The 22,426-nt window shown below is 34.8% G+C and overlaps 1 long non-coding RNA gene across 1 annotated transcript in view; it reads right to left on the bottom strand.

Annotated features, from left to right (window-relative positions):
• Nucleotides 1-22,426, bottom strand: part of LOC145738266 (uncharacterized) — a 266,136-nt gene that overhangs the window by 169,768 nt on the left and 73,942 nt on the right. The gene's annotated exons all lie outside the window — the stretch shown is intronic.

The raw sequence follows: 22,426 nt of genomic DNA, 5'->3' as shown, positions 1-22,426 counted from the left end.
GTTTTAAAAAATTTGATTCAATCATCTTTTTTTTTTTTTAAATATTAACAATCACAATTTTAGAGGGCGGGAAATGAGGGAGGGAAGTGAGGGCGGGAAGTAGAGGTGCGCAATATGATACTTCCTAACCTTCAATGACGTTAGTAATGACAGCATTACATATATGGTTGTAAATAAAATTATATTCTATACCATTCAGTTTCCATTTCAAACTGGGTAGACAACACAATATTTGCATCCCCAGTATTTGTAGTAGACTCATGTTGTATGTCTTCTGGAAGGCTAAAAGTGTATATATTGTAATTATTATTTTAATCTTCAGTAAACAAAGATGAAAAAATATATAAATAAAAAAAATATCCAAGTAACAAATATTGAACAAAACAATACCGAATTTTTAAATTAAGTCAGTGCCAGCTCCTTTTGCAACAATGTTTAATACAAAAACTTACCTGCCAACTCCACTTAAAGTATCTGATGAATTTTCATCTTTCGTATTGTCCATTTCACATTTTTCCATTTGGAGCAGAAAATCAAATATTTCTCTTTTCCTTGTGTAATGTATTGTTCCCGGGGAACGAACGAATAAAACCACTGGGGTCAACGTTAACAACCTTTCTTTATTCCACCAGGAAAAAACATGCGGTCGTCGGTAACATCCAATCGACTACTCTCTTAACCTAACAACAACTAACTAATATGAGTGACATGACAATTGCCCGCGCAGTGTTGCCATGAATACACAACACTCCTCCCCCCTGGACAATATAGAATTATGTACATATAAAATCATCCAAGTACTTTGGAGGTGCTCTCAACCTTGGTAAACGCGCCTGGGTTGACCTTGCTTCCACATTTAATTCGATTGACGTATCGGTCACCATGGCTTCAGGTTCAGAAATCGGCGCTGGTACGGAAATCTCTTCATCATCAGGCTCCATTGCTTGATCAGAATGGTCTTGCTCTTTTTCCGCCCTGGAACGTAATTGATCGGTGTGCCTTCTAATGATCTTACCCTCTGGCGTCTTAACCCGGTAACTGACTGGGCCGGATTGACTGACAATCGTTGATGGTATCCATTTTTGACCCGGCAGGAAAGAGCGAGAATAGACGGTGTCTTCTTCCTGGAAAACCCGGGTAGGTATTCTTTCCAGGTGTTTCTCTTGCTTTGCCATCATTTCCTTGGAGAAATCTGGGTAAACTCTGTCCAATAGGGTATTTAGTTTTCTACCCATAAGTATTTCCGCTGGTGATCTTCCAGTCATACAATGCGGTGTTACATGCTGGGAAAATAAATATCGTGTCAATTTCAATGAGACGTCCTTACCTGACATCTTCCTGAGCGACGCCTTTACATTCTGGACCATTTTTTCAGCCTGACCATTACTGCTTGGATGGTATGGTGCTACTAGTGCTTGACGTATGCCGTTGTCCTTCAGAAACTTCTGAAACTCCTCCGAAGTGAAAGCTGTTCCATTATCCGAGACACACACATCAGGCAGCCCATGCGTGGCGAAAAGTTCCCTCAGAACATCATCTACCATACAAACAAACTCATCTACCACTATAAGGAAATAGATGCCATTCATTGGACCGGCAAAATCTAAGTGAATCCTCGACCAAGGTGCCCGTGCCCACTCCCAAGGATGTACTGGAGCTTTGTTTGGCATTTTACGGTTTTCCTGACAGTCTGAGCAAGTGCTCACGAGTTCCTCGATGTCTTTATCTAAATTAGGCCACCACACGTAAGAACGAGCGAGGCTCTTCATTTTCACAATCCCTGGATGCGCAGAGTGAAGAACTTTTAGGACCATTTTCCTCCCCCCTGGTGGAATTATCACCCTAGTGCTCCATAAAAGACAATCTCGGTAGCACGATATCTCGTTTCTTCTCATAGAGTATGGTAAAAATTGGGGTAAAAGTTTCTTGTTTTTATCTGGCCAACCTTTCTGAACCCATTGCAAGATTTGGGCCAGAGTTGGATCTTTCCTAGTCTCAGAAGCCACTTCCTTTGCAGTGAACATCTTTTCGGGAGGGTCTTCTAACATCAGGACGTCGCCGCAAACTGGAGGTTCTTGCACTGTACCCTCTACAGGTAGTCTGCTTAAAGCGTCAGCATTGCTAATTTTCTTCCCTGGCACGTATTGTAAGTTATAGTCATAAGCGCTTAAAATAAGTGTCCATCTGAACATTCTGGGTGACAAAATTTCAGGAATCCCTTTACTGGACAGCAAAATCCCTAAAAGAGGCTTATGATCCGTGCGAATGATCACATGGCGTCCATACACGTAATCATGAAATTTCCTCATACCTACAATTATAGCTAAAGCTTCTTTATCCAATTGTGCAAAATTCCTTTCTGCTGATGACAGAGTCCTACTATGATAGGCTATTGGCATTTCCAGTCCCTGGTCATTGGGTTGGCTCAAAATACATCCCACTCCATATGGACTTGCATCGCATGTCAAAATTAGCATCTTCGATTCGTCATAGTGCCCCAGCAGCGGTTCCCTGGCTAAAATGTCTTTAATTTGTTTAAAGGCAGTGTTTTCCTCTAAACCCCACTTAAATTGCATGTCTTTATGCAATAGTTAGCAGGTAGAGTATAGAGGTTCAGCAAAAGAAGCCTTATCCTTCAAAAATACGTGGTAAAAGTTTACCAAACCTAGGAAAGCTTGAAGTTCTGTTTTGTTCCTTGGAGGGGGCGCCTTTATGATCGCTGCTACTTTGTCTTTGTTACTTATGCCTGAATCACTGATTTCAAAACCTAAAAAATTTATTCTTGAGGCTTGAAAGATACATTTATCTTTACGAAGGTGAAGTCCGCATTCTTTGAAACGGGAAGGAACTGCGCGCATCTTCCCGTCTAAGTCGGTGGTAGAATGTCCCACTATCAGGATGTCATCGTAATATGGAAAAACATCCTGAATTCCCGTAAGTAGTAAATCCATAAACCTTTGGAAAATTTGAGGTGCTATTGAAACAACCAAATTGTAGCCTTTTGCACTGGAAAGCGCGCCGGTGGGTTATAATTGTTTGCGCCTCAGCTGCTTCTTGATCCACACTCAGCTGTAAGTAAGCTTGGGCCATGTCCAGCTTAGCAAAAACTGTTCCTCCAGCTAAAATGGTCAAAATATCCTGTATCCGAGGAACTGGGTATGTATTTGCCCGCAGAGCACGATTTATAGTGCTTCTGTAATCTCCACAAAGACGTACTTGACCATCACCTTTCACTACTACAACAATGGGCGTGCATCACCTTGGATAAGCTACTGGTTCCAATACTCCCTCGTCAATAAGTCTGTCAAGCTCTTTGTCAATCCTGTTCTTCAATGCAAACGGAACCTTCCTAGCTTTCAAAGCAATTGGCTTCACGGAAGGGTCCAAATCAAAAGACACTGGTGGTCTCTTGTAAGCACCCAATTTGGGCTCAAAAACTTCTGGAAACTCCATAACGTAGTCAACAGTATTTGAAATTTGATGCAAACCTGCTATAGATAAACCCAGAGGCGCAAACCAATTCCGTCCAACCAAACTACTCCGTTCGTCTTCCAGAATGACCAGTGGCAAAAGGGCGTGCTTGGAGCCAAACTGAACTGAAACCATGCACTCACCGATAGTTGATATAACAGCATTCTGGTAGTCCTTAAGTGTGACCCTGGTTGGCTTGATAATGGGCGCCTGTCCCGAAAATAGCCTTTGGAAATCTAATTGGCCAATGACACTAAATGCTGCACCTGAATCCACCTCCATGGTATGCGGTTTGTTGTTTAACTTTACTGTGACTGGTTTGCAGATTCTTTATAGATGGTTCAAAGTCCAGCTGCTCTTGACTCTCCATCTCTAACATAAAGCTATTATCCGCGCTTGCATTGTCCTCGCACTCTTCAACAATATTCACTGATCTTCTGGTTTCCAGTTGTTTCTTTTTCCTTAAACAAGCACGTTCTATATGTCCCTCCTTTTCACAGTAACGACACCTGGCTGTTTTGTACACGCACGTTTCAGCTTAATGTTCATTGTCGCATCTGTAACACTTCCATTTGGATTTGTTTACATTCAAAACAGATTTTTGTTTGTGTTTTGTTCGATTGTCAATCCTATTGACGTTTGACGCTGTCGGAGCGTTTGACGCTGTTGCCGTCTCTTGTTGTATGATTGCCACGCTACGTGCTGCCACCTCTTGAGCTAAGCACATTTCTTGAGCTCGCTTCAACGTAATTTTGTCCTCTGCTAATAGGCGGCGCTGAAGAGCTTTGTCACGAATTCCTCAGACAATACGGTCCCGAAGCATGGTATCCAAAGCGGCATCAAACCCACACTTCTCGACTAATTGTCGCAATTCTTTGAGGAAGATAGAAAAACTCTCACCTGGTTGCTGATCCCGCCTATAGAATCTGAAACGATTCACGATCTCGGATGTTCTGGGTGCAAAATGATTGCTGAGAATCTGTATAATTTCGTTATAATGCTTGTCCTTGACTTTCACTGGGGCGATAAGCGATCGCAGAATTTCATGAGCCGAAGGGCCACAAAGGCTTAGGAACACCGCCTTTTTCTTGTCATCATCTGTAATGTTGTTGGCTACCAAGAAGAACTCGACGCGCTCTTGATAAGCCTCCCACCCCGATGGGTCGCTGGTATTGAAGTGTTCGATATTTCCAAGCGTAGTCATCTTATAGTCTGAATAGGTCTTCTGTAAATTTCACTTAGAGAGTCCGCGAACTGGCACTGGACAGTCTAAACGCGTGTAAAACGGTTTCGTGTATTAACTTCACCGGGAGTTGCCTACAGGGGATCCCATCCTCGTCGCCAAAAATGTAATGTATTGTTCCCGGGGAACGAACGAATAAAACCACTGGGGTGAACGTTAACAACCTTAGTTTTTATTCCACCAGAAAAAACATGCGGTCGATTGTAACATTCAATCCCCTACTCCCTTAACCTAACAACGACTAACTAATATGAGTGATATGACAATTGCCCGCGCAGTGTTGCCATGAATACACAACACAGACCCTATTACTTTTGTTGGCAAACTCAAAGAAAAAATGCAATTTTTAAGACCAGTATCTTTTAATCACCATTCACAGCCAAAAATTTTTGTTTCACCTGAATTGAACAACTGTACACATGTTTTTGTTAGACGTGACGCAGTAAAAAGACCCTTACAACCTCCTTACGACGGACCCTTCCTTGTAAAGAAACGTTTTGACAAATATTTTTCAATTTGCTATAAAAGACAAAGATGTAAATATTTCAATGGATCGGTTGAAACCGGCCTTTTTATTACCTCAAGATATTATCTTGCACGACCACTCATATGCTAGTATCAGCAATGTCCAGGATCCAACCTTAACTAAAGGCGTTAACAAAAAAGTAAAATTTCAAATTTAGATTAAGTATTAATAGTATAAGTACATATCTTGTATTTTTATTTTACTGCTGTTAATATGTTTTAACATGTTTATGATTAATTTGTTTAATTAAGCTGTTATCTTGTCAGTTAATATGTTGTGATTTTTAACTTAAGATTTAAATTACTCCGTTACTGGGTGGGGAGTATTGTAGCGTCAACCGGCGTTTTTACGTCGCTTCGTACGACATCTGTCAAGCGTCGACAGTAAAGAGTCAGATTTCGGGCGCCAAGGTTTTCGGACACAAGTTCCTAATATTTTATTCTTTTTACAACCTTCTTAATGAGAAAATGTCTCATAGTTCCCCATAATGTTAATACAGCATAATAAGTGAAATTGAAGCAGTTTGATTTATACGTGGAGTGTTGTGATTAGTCAACAACGAGCTTACTGACCACGACACCTCCACAATCTGTTTAAAATTTACATAATTTGTGAGGTTAGGTCGGTACTGCTCCGTCTGGTTTGGTCTGGCCATAACTCAAATGCAATGTTGCCATAGTGAAGCTTGAAATTTTATCAATCAATTGTTACTTACAGTTTTTTTAATCAAATGTGACCAAAAATTGAAATAGTGATCAATTTTCATTGAAATTATTTCAATATTGATATTAAGTCAATGGATTTACGGCATAAGGCTGAATATCTACGTATCAAGTACTATGATTGTAAAGAAACCATCTTTGTGCTGCTGCTATGTTTTTTTTTTAACAATAAATGCAATACTTAATGAATCTAAATTTTTAGATATTTCGTTTCGTAGAACTTACCCCTTCCTATAAATACCATCTCAGAAGAATGTAATGCCTCCACTCTGTGAAGATGGACTACTTTAATGAAGAGAGAGAATCAAATAGTAATACAAAACCACGGACAACGCCTGTAATCCCTTGAGTGCATATTGTGCATTCGAGCATCCACTGTGACGTCACCCGGCGTAACGCATTGTGGAAGGAAGTTCTGCTGATAGACCATCTTGGATCTGTTATGATGTCAAATGCCAACTTGTCACTTGGCTTTTGTTTGGTTTTTTTTTTGTGGTGTCAAAAAAATTTACATTCAGCTGAAATAATTATTGTATTTTTATTACAATAATCCAATAATTGGCGAAGATTATTCACTAAATTCAAGGGGTTTTGTGAAGAATAGCTAACCACGAATTTTTGTCACAAAATCGTTCAAAAAATCGATGATTTTACAAGCATTTTGTGGAATTTGATCAGCTGATTTGGAAAGTTCGTCTGCGCTGTTGCCAAATCGCACGCGTAGTCTGAAATCAAATATTACATCATTCTTAAAAATTGTAGAACTGTTTCTAAAGAAAAAATAATTTATTCAACCTATGCTAATCAAGTGACACATAATAAAGGCACATATTAAAGTAATGAAAGAAATGACTAAAAAACAACAAAGAAAAAAACATATCTTAAAAAATTGTAATATCAAAACTTCTAAAATATAAAACAAAATGAAGGTTTGAACAAAAAAAACTAAGCTAACTAAAAGACTGCCAAATTAACACAATTGATCAGCGAAAATTGTACTTTTCTTTAATTTGCGCCAGAAGGTTTGTAAATCGCCTACTCGCAGTTCCGCCGTATGCCTGCTCCCACATAAATTGGTCGGCGTACTCGGGAATAAAAGGCGATTGTAATACACCTAACCTTCGCAAGTATTGTTTGAAGCAGGCCCAGAAACTTTCAATGCAATTGGTACAAACACCACTTTCAGGATCCACAAAATTTCTTGAGTGGTTCACTGTTTTGTGAACATATGGAGAGACCCCCCCTAAATTATTTAATCCAGCATATCCGGGCCAGCAATCAGTCCAAATTTCAGAACCGGGTAGAACATGCTTGATAATAGCTTCTTCTAACATGCTGGCTGAACGATTGGAAATGAATAAAATAAAACCACGTTTGGTGGTTACATCATAAATTCCAAGAATCCAACGCGCCGGTACTACGCGGCCTACGTTATATTTTCGTTTGGTAATTACGGACTCGTCTATTTGAATGACGTTTCCTACACCACCTTTAAAAAAACCTATTGAATAAATAGTTAAAAAGTAAATTTAAAATACTCATACCTAACAAAAACAACTCATCATGGCGCATTAAGTTCCATGAGCAAATATCCCTAAGGAAACGATATTGTTGAATCCCTGCCGTTCTTGAACAACCTGCCGAAATAGATGCACATCCCACCCTTATCAGGCAGGCCCACTCCCACATTAAAAAAATGATCGTTCGAATAGGTAATTTACACCTTTCGAAGAACGACCCAGTCAGAATAGAATAAAATGCCCTGCATGTGGGGCACCGAAACATATACCCTAATGGAGCTGAACTATTTCTTTGCAGTGAGCACTTTCTCCTGCAGTTACGCTTTTTGCATTTGACTTCTTGGCGTAACAGCCCCATCTCTTTCATATTATTGTAGAGTCCTTCGTCATCCTGGCCCAAAATTTGGAACAGTCCAAAAACATTTTGTACCTCCATTTTCAGTTGCAAGTTGAAAAAAACCGTTTAATTAAAAATTATTGACACGCGCACTACAAATACTGACAAAATAACACGCTTCTAACCTTAATTTCTTCTAAGTTATCTCAATGAGAATCTGGCAACAGTGCAGCAGCCCCGAGATTTTGAAAGATTCCGAAAGATGTCGCGCAAATCGCGTGTTTGAACACGGTTGTCACGTTTCGTGCGGAACGCATTTTATGAATGTAAATTATTCTTATTGCAAGTTAAAAAAAATTTAAATTACATTGAAAATGCTTCACTTAAAATAACAGTAATAGAAAATTAGTCCACTACTAACTGAAGTCCTAGTTTGTAAAGAAAATTTCATGTTTCTTGTAAATAAAGTAAAAACCATCTTTCAATTTCAAGTTCCAATAAGAAAGTTGGCAACAGCGGACAAAGCATCTCGTCGTAGTAAATTCGTGGTTAGTTATTGTTCACAAGACCCAAATGTATATTTTCAATGGTCATAATGGATACAATGCCTGCTGGCCCAGGTAAGATTGCAATAGCAATTTCATACCTAACCTTAATAAACCATGTTGATGCATAATTTCTACAAACTTTTATAGGTAGTCTGACATTTTTTAAGGGGGTTCAAGCAAGAAATTGGGCCTATTTTAAAGATCTGTATCCTGTATATGCTGAATACTTTACTACTTTTTCATGTGGATGAAAAAACACAACTTTTATGAAAAAATTGACCACTAAGAAGATTGCAACATAGTTGAAGAGTGAAATGCTGTGCAATGGGTTCAACTACTTACATTAGAACAGTGGATAAAAAACCAAGTTTTAAGGTCAGTAGGTATACTGATTTTACTTAAATTAACATCCAAGCATTGCAGTTTTTATTATTGTTATGTTGAACACAATAATTAATAATTATACACTTTAGTAAACTGCATTGTTCAACCTTGAGTTAATATGTATTATACAGTGTCTTTTTTAAGTACTGCATCAATTTGATAAAATGGAAGGGACTTACTTTTCACAAAAACATTCAGTACCTTATGTTTATATTTCTAAGAGAGATTTTGTATTACTACAACAATTTACAATTCTGTTCAAATAAATGTCAAAAACCTTTTTCAAAACTATAGGTCTCCCAACTTTTATTTAAAAAAATACCTAGTAAAAAATTAAAATCAGTTGGTCAAAATGAATTCTATCGACTGTTTGACAATAACAAAGACAAAGTTAATGTTTATTAACTTCTCTTAAATGTAATCATTACTTTTTGGTGATGTTAATTTGACTTCTTGGAAAATTATTGGTTTCAAAATATTAATATTTGCAGAACAATAATTGTGGTACAACTTGCATGGAATGATGAATGATGTTTAAAATTGTTGCTGGAGTGTAGAAACTTATACAATAATAAAGAGGTGTTGCCATTTAAAAGATCAAAAATATTTTAAATACTTAGTTTTTGGGACCTGTATAATTCCAAATCACATAACACAACACAGCGGTTAATAAATAGCTATTTATGTAACCAGTTACGAAAAGATCGATTTTATGTAAGGAATGAATGTTTGAGATGAATTTGAATGAGTTACACAATAAGACATTTTCGAAACGTGTTGCATACACAATTTTTTCTAATTTTGACCAAAAAGCGGTAAAAACCATCTTTTAAAGTGATTTAACACAAATATTCACTTTCATAGCACCTTGTATAAACAGTGACAACGACATGTTATGATGGATGTCGCCCATATGTTTCTACGGAAATGCATAAAAACAGGGAGTGATGAAATGAACTTTTCATAACTAGTTACATAAAGTAAAACGTTTTGTCACTCTAATCAGTTTTGAAAAGTGTCACTTTATATGCCAAAATTAGAAAAAATAAATTTTATTGAATTTAGGCAGTATGTACTGTACTTTATGAGAGCACTGTATGTAGTGTTATATAAAAGCATGTTTGCAGTAACCGTAATAATGAAATAGTTTGTAGTGAGATCAAAAGTCAAATTTGATGTGTATTTTCAAATTCATATAAGTGGCAAATTTTTCAGATCAAATGATAGTCCTGTATGCAATTATAAAATACAACCTTTGCCTATCTAGTACTATGAAGCAAACATCTTTGTGCTACTAAAACGTTTTTTTAAAACAATCCAATAGGTACTTAATGAAGCTGAATTTTTAGATACCTTGATTATTCGAGCTTACCCTTCTCTATAAATATGGTCTCAGATGGAAGAAGAATGCATCCATTCTGTGAAAAATAATTAATAATATAATATAAAAAAAGTGCATATTGTGCAGTCCGAGCACCCACTGTGACGTCACGCGGCTTATCACTTTGGCCGCATCCGTTTTCAGGCTCGAGCAGAGCTTTTTTGACGTCACAATGACGTAGTTTGACAATTGGTCAATCTATGGTTTTTGCCAAATTACTTCATCGTGACGTCAAAAACGCTCTGCTTGCTCTATGGAGCTTGAAAACGAATGCGGCTTTTGAGGAAACAAATTCAGCTGATTAAAGCTTAGTTCTCATAACCACGTTTTGCGTCTGACGTCACTTATTTCCTATTGGTCAACAGTAAATTTTCAGCTGACAGATCTGGCGAAACCTTTTTCCCTGTTCACAGTAGTTGCCTCAAAACACGATATTTTTAATTGTCAATTGTCACAAATTGTTAATATTTTGTTTATTTTTTTAACTCAACTGTTACAGTTTTAAATAGGTATTCTACTATTCAGCTAATTCCAAGGCTAATTCAGCATGTTTTGCAGAAGTGTATTCTTCATTCTTGTCGCCTTGGAAACAAGGATGAATGAAAATATCTTCTATTCTCAAAGTTCCATGGCAATTGCCACATAAAAACTAAAAATGAATTTGAGATATTAACGTATATTTTATATGAATATAAACATAGGGAACCTACCTCATTACTGCTGTGACTGCCGTGTTTATTCTTTTTTTTTTCAGTTTTGCCATTTAGATATAACTTTTGCCCTCTGCGTCGTCCAAAATGTCAAAACACTAGAAACAGACGCAAGAAGTTGAACATTTTCAGCTTCTTGCGGGCTGTCATTTTCAAATTTTGCTTCTACCAATAGGAAATAAGTCGATGAGAACTAAACTTTAGTCTTTTTTCATCTGTTGTGTTGTTATGTCAATTAAAGTTCGGATTTGTCACTTTGATTTCGTCCAGGCTTTTGTTTTTGTTTTTTTATGTCAAAAAGATTAAAGGTGGATTTATGCAGGACACATAGGACATCCTGTGTATAAAGGTGGGTTTATACAGCGCACAATGCATAACTCAGTGTATAACGTAGAAAGTGGGTTATATACAGATATATAGTGCCGTTTATGAAAACGCATAGCATAAGCCCAAGATCGCACAGAAAGTTAATATATTTTTAACTTTAAGGAATGACATTTGCCTTACCTGTTTGAATCACAGGTTTGAATTTTGTTTTTGCCGGTGGTGTTTGGATTCTGTGGTTATTAAAATATTATTAATTATAATAAAAAATATTATTATTATATTAATCTTATTCTTATATTCCATAAAAGGCCACTAAAGCGTTTAAATTGTTTTTTTGAACCTCGGCGGTCGGCCGGCATCCGTTCTATGGTTCAACCCCGTGCCATTTTTTGTCCTCTTTATTGTCTCATACACTGCACTTTTTTTGAGAACAGTTAATTGCACTTGTTGTATGTTACACCTGTTGAATAAGGATTTGTAATTTTTAAGAAAAAAAAATCAATGGCGCATTGGAAAAAAAGTTGAATGAAAATGAACTGTATTTCTGTAACAAAGCTTTTTTGTAATATAGTTTATTTTATACAGGGTGTAAGGGACCAAATTTCACAATGTGTTCTTTAGGTAAATTTGAGTCGAAAATGTCCTATAAACATGGGTCCGCAAATGCTTTGTTACCAAGATATTGTCACGAAGGATAATAAATCAAATTTATTACTTGAACGGAAACATTAAAATTGTGGAATGCGGTCAGAGTGCAACTGCACTTATGATGCATTTGCTGATTTGCGAAATATGTGGAATGTTTTCCAAGTACCGAGGGTCGAAAGGTCGTCACGAGTTGTCGGCTAGATAAGAGCAGGTCTGGGAATTTTGATTGGTGGAACCAGTGTCTGGAATGCTATAAAAAGGAAGTTGTACCCTAGAGAGGGGTTCAGTCAGTTCATTCCAGTCAGTCAAGTTTTGCTGTACACCACGTTAGTGACCGAACCGCAAATGTCTATTAGACATGTCCGTAACGCTCAAGTAAAGTTATTCGTGAACGCGCTCCAAGTGACAAGCATCTCTCCAAGATTCTGTCTTCTATAGTGATGTAAGTATGTTTATTGTACTTCTATGTTGTGTATTGATTTACGCCTGGTTTATTATGATTTTATTGGGAGTTAGCAACGTTTTTGTTGGGTTAGGAAACCTGTTATTTTATTAGTTAGTAAGTTAGGAGTTGTTAGGTTAAGGTACTTATTTAATAGAACTTGATGGTAGAGTTAACTGTGTTTTATTTTTACGCTGAAACGAGATCCCAGGCAAATAAGTTGAATTAAATTCAACACGTCACGCTAATCGTGACAATATGATATTTTTTAAAATTTAATATTGTTATTGTGCCAAAAAGTACAATGCTATAATAATAATTATCTCTAGTTTATTAAGAATGCTGGAATATGGCCATGTCCTCTACTGGAATTCCAGGAGTAGTACCACCAAAACTTTGGAAGTTGCTGAAAGCCAATGTCTGAGGATAGTCACAAAGATCAGACACCCACGAAATCCAATGCACCACCCTTCCAACGAATTATTGTACCAGAGGACTGGGATCATCCCCATCGTGAACCGTCTGCATCAACTAAGCACCTCATATGCACACCAACCCCACAAAATAGCAATTATGCAGAACCTAATTATTCAACAGGAACCGGATGCTAGAACTAAAAGAAAATACCTTGAAGTAACCTTAATGGAAAAAATCATTGCTACAAAAAATACACCAATAAACAACTGAAATGAAGAACCAAGTTCCAAAACCTACTTAAAATTTGTAAAGTAAAGTTAAACAAGTACTGATATTTAATTAGCTCCATTAGTTAACTTGAACATCATTCACCTACAAGGATACTTGTAAAATGTCTACTAACCAAACATAGTTTATTTGCAAGTAATGTGTGACTCGAGTTCACATTTGATTAGTAAAGGTATGTCCTGTGAAATGGTGTATTGAATGAGAAGCAAATTGTTTCTCTTTAGAGACTTTCAATCACTACATTTCACCTACCTTTGCTAATTTGGAACTTACGTACCTAAGCTTTTCGCTTGAAGAAAATGTATACTACCTTACCTACCATACCTTGAACTGTGAATAAATAATTAATACAAACGTTCAGTGTACAAAGTTTTATTTGGAACAATTGAGTGTGTGGAAAAAAGAACACAATTATAATGTTAATACCTAAAGCTAAAATAGAACAGCTCATGTAGATAGCTCAATTGAAAAGTTGGTTTTTTGACAATACCTACCCATATACAAAAACTTTTGTCACCTGACTGATAATTTGACTGTGTAAGTCCATATTCTGTTCCTAGAAGAGGTTTCTCAGAGGTTTTATAGCCAGTTTAAGATTTTTCACATTTCAGTCAGACCAAATTTTGAGATTTAAGTCAGGTATCAACACTGAATCATTTTAAGTTTTAGTTGCAACACTGATGAAGACCCTCGCTGATGATAGTCCATGAAGTTAAGCACATTGAAGCTAAATCACACCACTTTTGAAGGAAGTATTTGGCCCCTTTGTTGTTGTCCCTGTACAGTAGGAAACTTATCTTCAAAGATCTGGCTTCATTGTCCACTGTTTTTATCACTTTAAGTGTTATGAAGAGGCTTGAGATAAGCGATTCGGTCGTCCTCATTAAATATTTGCAAGCAAAACCAATGTTTTCTTAAAGAATTTTGCTACAAAGTAAATAAGTTTAGTAGAGACATTGAATGAGGTTATAAACGCAACTTACCAGATTTTTGGGCTGTGCCTACTGATAAAGTGTTTTTATCACGATTTATTTGCATTTTCTTCGCATTATGTGGATAATAACTCAAAATTATTACTAAATAAACTTGTTTTGAATGTTTTGATTACAGAATTACTGACAGCGATTTGTTATGATTTTGAAAGGTTGGTAGCACGGCCGGATATAAACTTTCCTGAACGACCGCTTGGCGCGAGATTTAAAATTTCCGAATTTTAGAGCCGTTTTTCGTCTTAATGGTCAAATCTACGGTATTGAAAAAATTACGAGTTGATAGCCGAAAATGTGCTCTACAACTTTTATCTAAAGCGTTTTTCCATTAAATAAACCGTACAGGCGCAAAAAAATCAAAACCGTTTTCCCATGTTAATCTCCTATGTCCAGGGTGCTTTTGGACACCCGGTATGTATGCGTTCGCCATAGATGTGATCAAAAGTAACTCGAAGGCGACTATCTTATCAGATAGATCGACAGATTCGTTAGCCCTGATATAATGAAGCCCAAACAGCTTCAGGTTTTAGTTTTACCCCTATTGTGCCCCTCACCTCGATCATTTTGTCAGTATGTTTACTTGACAGCATAAAAACATTTATGTTGTCTTTCCAATTTATAAAAATTAGACCCTCCCTACTCTGCTGCGCAAATATTTGACCTTTTTGAAGTTTCTTTAATACAACTGCTTTTGGCAAACCACATCGTTTTTTCCATACCGTACCTACTAAGTGAGTATCTGAATCGATTAATCGCATAGCTAAAAGAATGTTGGTGTACAGGGTGTCCTATTTTCGACACTCTTGTAAGGTATCTCACTTATTTTTAAAGATACGGGGTTGCGGTTTTTGCGACAGTGTGTTACTTTTTTGTGAAATTTAACATGGCGTCAGCAGAATTGTCATAACCCATTTCGTTGTTAAGATACAGGGGAAAATTGAAAAATATCATTGTTGAGGTACCCACCGTATCTCAGATATCTTTAAACTTTTTGAAGAGGTGAAAACGGATTCTTATAGATATTTTTCCGTAGAATCCAGTGACGTAGTTTGTTTTTTGCTGAAATCTTTCGTTTTTTAATTATGGCATAAACATATGTTGAATATAAAACACCTTGTATCACAGCGTAGTACCCTGCTGTGGTGGGTAATTTGATTAAGCACAACAAAAAGTTGTATTTGATTTTTATGGCTTTTTTAGAAAAATTATATAAATTTTTACTTGCTTTTCTCCAATCCTTCCATTCCTTACGTGGCACTGGGACAGAACTCAGAATATCTGTTAATTCACACCATAGTTTTGACACGTCTTTGTAAGACACTCCATTTGAAAGTTTTCCGGTTTGTAAAATTGGAGTTTTCTTTATAAATTCCATCATAATTCACTTTTGTTCTTCCGTCATCGGAGAACTTTTAGTTTTTAAATCTATAAACATAACACATTATAACAATAAATTAACGTAAAAGTAGATTTTCTTACCCATTTGTCAGACTTTAATTTGGTTACCCATCAATAAATTATTAATCACAGCTATACAGGAACAAATGTTACAATAATAATAAATTAAATAACACCGTTCAGGGGGGCAGCCGGCAGGGTCAAGTAAACCCAGGTGATTCCACTTTTTTATCAATGTTTATTATTAGATTACCCACTAAACAAAATAACGTCGTTGTTTCAATACAATTTAGTTTCTATGTTTCTTTGTTTCGTTATTTATTTGACACATTTACATCTTTTTTAAGTTTAAACGTTCGTTATATGTCCCGCAACTCAACATTCTCCCTGTTACGTTAAAAATGTTCCTTTTTAGTTTTGACTCTCTTTTAGAACATTTTCGTTTTGGCTACGACATTAAACCGAAACTGTGTCTAACCAGTATCGACACATGCTGGTGTAAAAATCGTTCCAGCATCGTTTCCATTTCTACAAGGTTAGTTTCTATAATGTGACAAGCTGAGGTTGTTTATTATATATTTTTCAATTTAGAAAAAAAAACTTATACAAAAGTTAAGATATTTGCATAAATATTTTATACGTGCTGTCAATAAAAAAATAAAACGTAGATGGCAAATCAAGAAATTCGCCTGAATATACGTTTTTCCAAACGAACACTCTGCATATATTTTACATAAATAAATTGGCTGCATTGTGTCATTTCAAAAATACATAGGTAAAGCACTGACATTTTCGTCTTTGAAACGGAAGAAATGCAGGAAAGCGGTTTATTTATGTAATAACATTTTCCAGTGTCATTTAAAAATGTAGATTTTGTTAATTTCATTGTTCTTGGTGTTTTTGTCAGACAGCATGTATACAAAATACCTATAACTTTCATATAAGAAATTTTATTCTAAACTCAAAAATAAAGGCACCACACCTTGTCACATTATGAAAAGTAACGCTGCACATGAATAAATAAATCTCCTTTCTGCACTGGCATATACCTATAACAGATCTTAAAGTTTAAAAATAAGTCTTTTATGAAAATCCAAACCAACCAAATAAAAGTTACTTTCAGGAAAAATAACATTAAGTTAAACGTAAAGTAAAAAGTTTTGATTCAACAAAATCCTTGTCGAGAGCGTTCAACAAAATGGTTCTGCCTTACGAATACGACTTAGTGCCGTAACAGTAAAGGTATAAAAAATATTATTAAACCACTAATTTTAAATTATTATTTATGATATAATAAAACATATTCCTGTTAAAACAGATCTTTTTGTATTTCACATTATTTGCATATAAAATGCAGGGAAAAAAATATGTATTTAAAAAATACATCTAAAATAAATTAATGAACAGATTCTAAATAAAAACAAATCTTAACTTTTACTAACAATACAGGGTGTCCCGTGACTCGACAGACAAAGGTATACCAAGACAAAGGGTTCTAAAGAGTTATTCTGATGAACAAAATTGTAGCAACCATAGGTCAATTCGTTTTTGTATAAGAGATATTCAAGAAAATATGAAAAGCCTAATAATGAATAGTAAAAGTTATTTGTTGCATATCTAATTTTTCCAAAGCAAAAAAGAATTTATCTATATGTATAGTGGCTCTGACCTTTTGTCATCAGAATGACTCATAGAACACCTAGACATGGCAAAGGTATTGTCGGTCGAGTCACGGGACACCCTGTATACTTAACTTATATTTAGTATATCTTATATCTTATGAGTATAATAATAAAAAATAACTACGTCTAACCTGATGATAAATCTTGTTCAGCTGAAAGTTTAACATATATTTTATTAATGTATTGCATTAAATAATCCATTTAAAAATATCAATTTGAAATTTCTATTTCTTATTTATGACTGCTCTGAACGCGATGAAATTAATTTAAGGACCTTTTCAATCTTTGGTTCCCATGTCGGAACCAATCCATCATATACGTTTCAATGTCTTTATCCTTGGCTGACTTGAATACGTGCTGTACGGCTTCTGTGAAGTAGATACATAATAAATGTAAAACATAATACATTTATACAAAAAAAAATTGCCTTTTAATATCCGAACAAATTCAGAGTTTTTTACTCTGAAATTATTTTGTTGGCCTGTCCAAGAACACTGAACCGCCAATTCATTGGTAAAAATTGTCGCTAATCCTCTTCTAGTGAAATCGGCTGCGTTTTTTCCCGATACTTGCAGGAACTTATGCATCTGAAATGTTTACAAGTGATAACATACTGCCACAAACTTTCATTGTAAATTTGATGTTACCTACCATTTGCTTTTTATTCTCTTCCGTTTTTATTATCTCATTTTCTGCTTCTAAAAGGAGAGTTATTGAAGATACAGGTAGTTTTATTGGCAGCGACAACTCCTATTTTCTGGAACCTGCTTATTCGAAATTTCTAATGCGTTTAAACGCATTAATACGAATTTTAATGCGTTCTCAATGCTAATTCATTTGTCCATAATTTGAGTGTTGGCAACTTCTACATCTATGACTTCTATATTTTGGTTAACTTGTGAAGTTCCTAAAAAAACATTGAGGTTAAAAATAACCATTATTATAAATCCGTTTGGGTTTGACTTTACAATACATTGTGAAATAAATACTATATAGACAGTTTCATAACTAAGCTATTAATAATTTTTGACTAAAAAACTTAAACTAACTTATTCTAGTCTTCATACGAAATCATTAAGAGTTTTTTCCTTTTTTCTTTTGCAACTTCTGGTGGCAAATTATTCAAAACAGCGCAGATGTGGTCAGTACATGATTTATTCTCGCTGTGCGGAACCTTCATCTGCTCCTATATAGTTCAGGCAACGGAGAGCAACTCTGTGGCCTCAACAATGGGTTGTTGACTAGATTTTTTCCTTTTTTTTTCTGAAAATGGGACAGATTAAGGTCGTTGTCGAAAATATTTACAAAATACTCATCATTTATTACCAGATCGTGGTGTTTCTACAGGATCTATTATTTGATCATGTGTTGTAAGTGTTGTAACTGTCTCTTCTTCTAAATGTTTGCTAGTGGAATCCTCAGGCGACAACAGCACCTCCATAGTGTCCCATATGGACAATATGTGCAAAATAGATTCTTAAGATATATATATTATAAGGAAACTGGTAGGTTTGAAATCCATATACCCAAAATTGATGTCATGAAAGCACATAATCTCAAACCTCTAGAAAATCGTAGAAAAATCGCATCTATTGTCTTCTTGTATAAATTAATACACAATCTTATAAGTGATCCTGAACTATTTGCTAAATTAAATTTTTGTGTTTCAACTTACAGAACTAGAAAACCATCAACATTCTATGTCGATAATACTAGAACTAATTACTATTGCAATTCTCCTATCAATGTAATGTGTAGTCTATATAACCAAATTCAGGATAATATTGATATATTTAGTTTAGGCTTTAACTCATTTAAAAGAGAAACAAATGAATTAATTTAAATTAAATTAGTTATAGGCAGTAGTTAGAACAAATGTATTTTTTTTTTGTCTTTGTTTTTCGTTTTGCCTACTCTGTAATTGGATAGTTATATCTGTAGAGTTTGTAGTAAATAAATACCATTGTAGTCGTCTAAATTTTCATTCCTTAAAATACAAAGGTTATGTAAAATAGCACAGGAATAAATTATATTGGCTGCCTTCTCTGGTGAGTAATGTAGTGTTCGATGTTTTAAAATGCACCTAAATCTTTGTTTTAAGACACCATTAGTTCGCTCAATAACATTTCGAATTGATCTGTGGCGTATATTAAATTGACGTTCATTATCATTTTGTGGATGGAGAATAGGAGTTAACAGCCAAGGCTCAAGAGGGTATCCAGAATCACCTATAAAAGAGTCTAATTAGCACATGTAATATGATTGTATTTGAAAAAAAGGCAAAGCAAAACTAAAGCTTTCTTTTGTTGAGTTACCTAGTAAATAAGTCAACTCATTTCTATGTTCTTTAAAATTTCTTGCTAAATGTGTGCGAACAATTGATGTCTGCCAAATTGCAGAGTCGTGCACAGATCTAGGAAAGCGGGCATTAATGTTCAAAATTTTTAATGATGCATTGCAAATCTGTATACATGTAAAAAATAATAAATGTTTTTAAAAATGATGATCTTTCACTCACTGACTTATTACTGTTTAAACTGGAAATTTATTATATACTCACTATTTGCACATTCAAACTGTAGAACTGCTTTCGACAATAAAATATTACCCCTGGCTCCTACAATAACAGCAGACGGTAATGTAACTACACCAAGCCCAGAAATAAAATACTTAAGGATAACACTTGACCAAAAACTCAAATTTACAAAACATGCACAAAATGTGAGAACTGAAATTATTAAACGAACTAAACATTTCAGAGCCCTGACGTACAAGAACAGAGGTATAAGCACAAAAACTGCAACTAAAATATACAAATCTATTTGCAGACCTCTACTCGACTACGGACACATACTAAGAGTTAATGCGACCAGCAAAACAAAAAAACACATACAAACTACAGAACAAATTGCACTTAGACTAGTAACCAAGATTAGACATCCTCAAAACCCGCTACATAACCCAACCAACGAATTACTCTACGAACGGACACAAATGACAAAAATAACAGAACGATTAACGAAACTAGAGGCAAAATGAAAAGGCAACCCCCACAACTGGACAATTATAAACCCCATCTCCCTCACAAGACCAAATAGACAATCTCGCTACGCCTTTCCTCAATATACTCTGTTGGAACATTTTACCTAAAAAAACGGACTAACTATTAATTTTAACCTTTTCTTTGTAAAACATTATTTATTTTTTTTTTTTTAACAAATATTTATGTGGATACATTAAGCTTTGTTTCTGTAACATTGGCAGAAAGACCGGTAGGTCGATAGCCTTTTTCCTCGGAAATAGAGATTGTTTGTGTGTGTGTATTATATTAATACTGTGCACCCGAGCACCCACTGTGACGTCACGCGAGGTAGCGTTTCGAGGAAACAGGTTGTGCTGATAGGGCCGCCCTCTTGGATCTGTTGTGTTGTCAAGTAAAATTTCCACTTGTCACTTTGCTTTTGTTTATTTGTTTTAGCATGCTGCTAAAATTAATTATATTTTTATGACAAAATCTAACAATTTAATTGGTGAAGATTATACACTAAAATCAAGTAAATGTATATTTTTTGATTGACATAATGGATGGAACAGCTGCTGGCCCAGGTAAGATTACAATGACAATTTCATACCTAACCTATGTAATAAACCATGCTATTGCTGATGCATCATTACTACACATTTTTGTACTAACATTTTTTAAGGGTGGTTCTAGTAACTAATTCGGCTAGTCTTACAGATCTGCAACTGGTATATGCTGCATACATCACTACTTTTCCATGTGGATGAAAAAGCACAACTTTTATGAAGAAAGTGACTACATTTCCCAGGGACTGCAATCAAGTCAAGTTGAAGAAGAAAAATTGTGTGCAATATATTAAACTATCTACATTAGGTACAACAGTGGATTAAATAGCAAGTTTTAAGGTGAGTTAACTGTTTTAAAGCTAGATTTGTAGTTCTAATTCCGCAAGAAATAAGCAGCAAGCAGTAGTAGCCATGTCAATTCATAGTTCGACTTTAGTAAGAAGGAAATAACATAACCCCAAAGTCTTATAAACCATCAATATTTTATGTTATAAATATATTATTTATTTTTACTGCAGCTTAGTGATTACTTCTTCTTGCGGAACTAGAACTATGAATCTAGTTTAATTCTAGTAACATTAACAAAAATAAAAAGCAATACAGTTTTCATTTTACCTTTAACACAATAATCATCATTGTACACTAACACTTTGTTTTTTGGTAGGTTAGAATATGTCCAAAGTCATAAACACATCTATGCTATCTAATTTAACATAACTTGAAAAGTATTTTGCCCGGTTTCAGGGTTGGCAAGTTTTGGACAGTGTGGTTTAAACCATTGGTTTTAACCCAGTTAAAACTGCCCTGGTCAAATTTGTTTTGGAAACTTTAGTGTTAGTGGTCAAAACGGGTCAAAACCAAAAAGTTCAAAATTAAAAAAATATATATATCAAATTGTTTTAGTTATTTTTTAAGAAATGTTTTACATCAAAATATACAAACATTTGTACTCAAAATAAAAAAAAAATTATTTTAAACAAAAAGAAACATTTAAACAACAAAAAGCCAACAAATTATAAACCTGTCTATTATACCTACATCCAGTCATCATTGTCTTCCTACCTTTCAAAATTTTTATCTTGTTTTATTTTTAAATTTAACATTCTATATACAGAAATCAGTTTGTTACATTTTTCTACACCTAATTTATATATTTTTTAATTTTTTATTCTAGGAATACATTTTTTATTTTGGTTTTAACCAGTTTCAACCATTTTGATCGGTTTTAACCAGTTTTGACCACTGCCCTGGTCAAAATCAAAAAAAGTGGTCATTTGCACATCCCTGCTCGGTTTATACTTTTAAATTAAAAAAAATAATTTGATTTTAATTACATGTAATGCTCGGTTTATACCTCCAAATTAAAAAATTAAATTAAATTTTAATTACATGTAAAATTGAATGAACATTATTGTGGTTTATACTTTTCAAGATATGCTAAATTAAATGACATAGATGTGTTTTTTTGGCTTTGACGTATTTTAGACATATTCTAACCTAAAGAGGGTGAAAAATTCATGAAAAAGTTCAGCTATAACATAATCATTTGTAAAATTTAAAATAATAACTAATGGATGAAGTTTTCTTTGGCTGTGGTTACCACACTAGTTGGAATCGGTGTATCCTTGACAAAACGATGGAAATGAAATTGGAGATATGGAGTAAGACCGATAAACAGGGAATGAAGGAAAAAACAAATCAAGTTTCACATTTTATCACAACGAAGGTTTCAAGAATTTGCCCTTAGTTTAAAGTTGGCAAACATGTGGCTTTAACTTTTTAAATTTAAGTTAAAACTTAACTTA

Source organism: Ips typographus, linkage group LG15, assembly GCF_016097725.1.
Source record: "Ips typographus isolate SLU linkage group LG15, UJ_Ityp_2.0, whole genome shotgun sequence".
NCBI lineage: Eukaryota > Metazoa > Arthropoda > Insecta > Coleoptera > Curculionidae > Ips > Ips typographus.
Note: the sequence above shows the minus strand (reverse complement) of the source record. Positions and strands in the feature narration are given on the sequence as shown.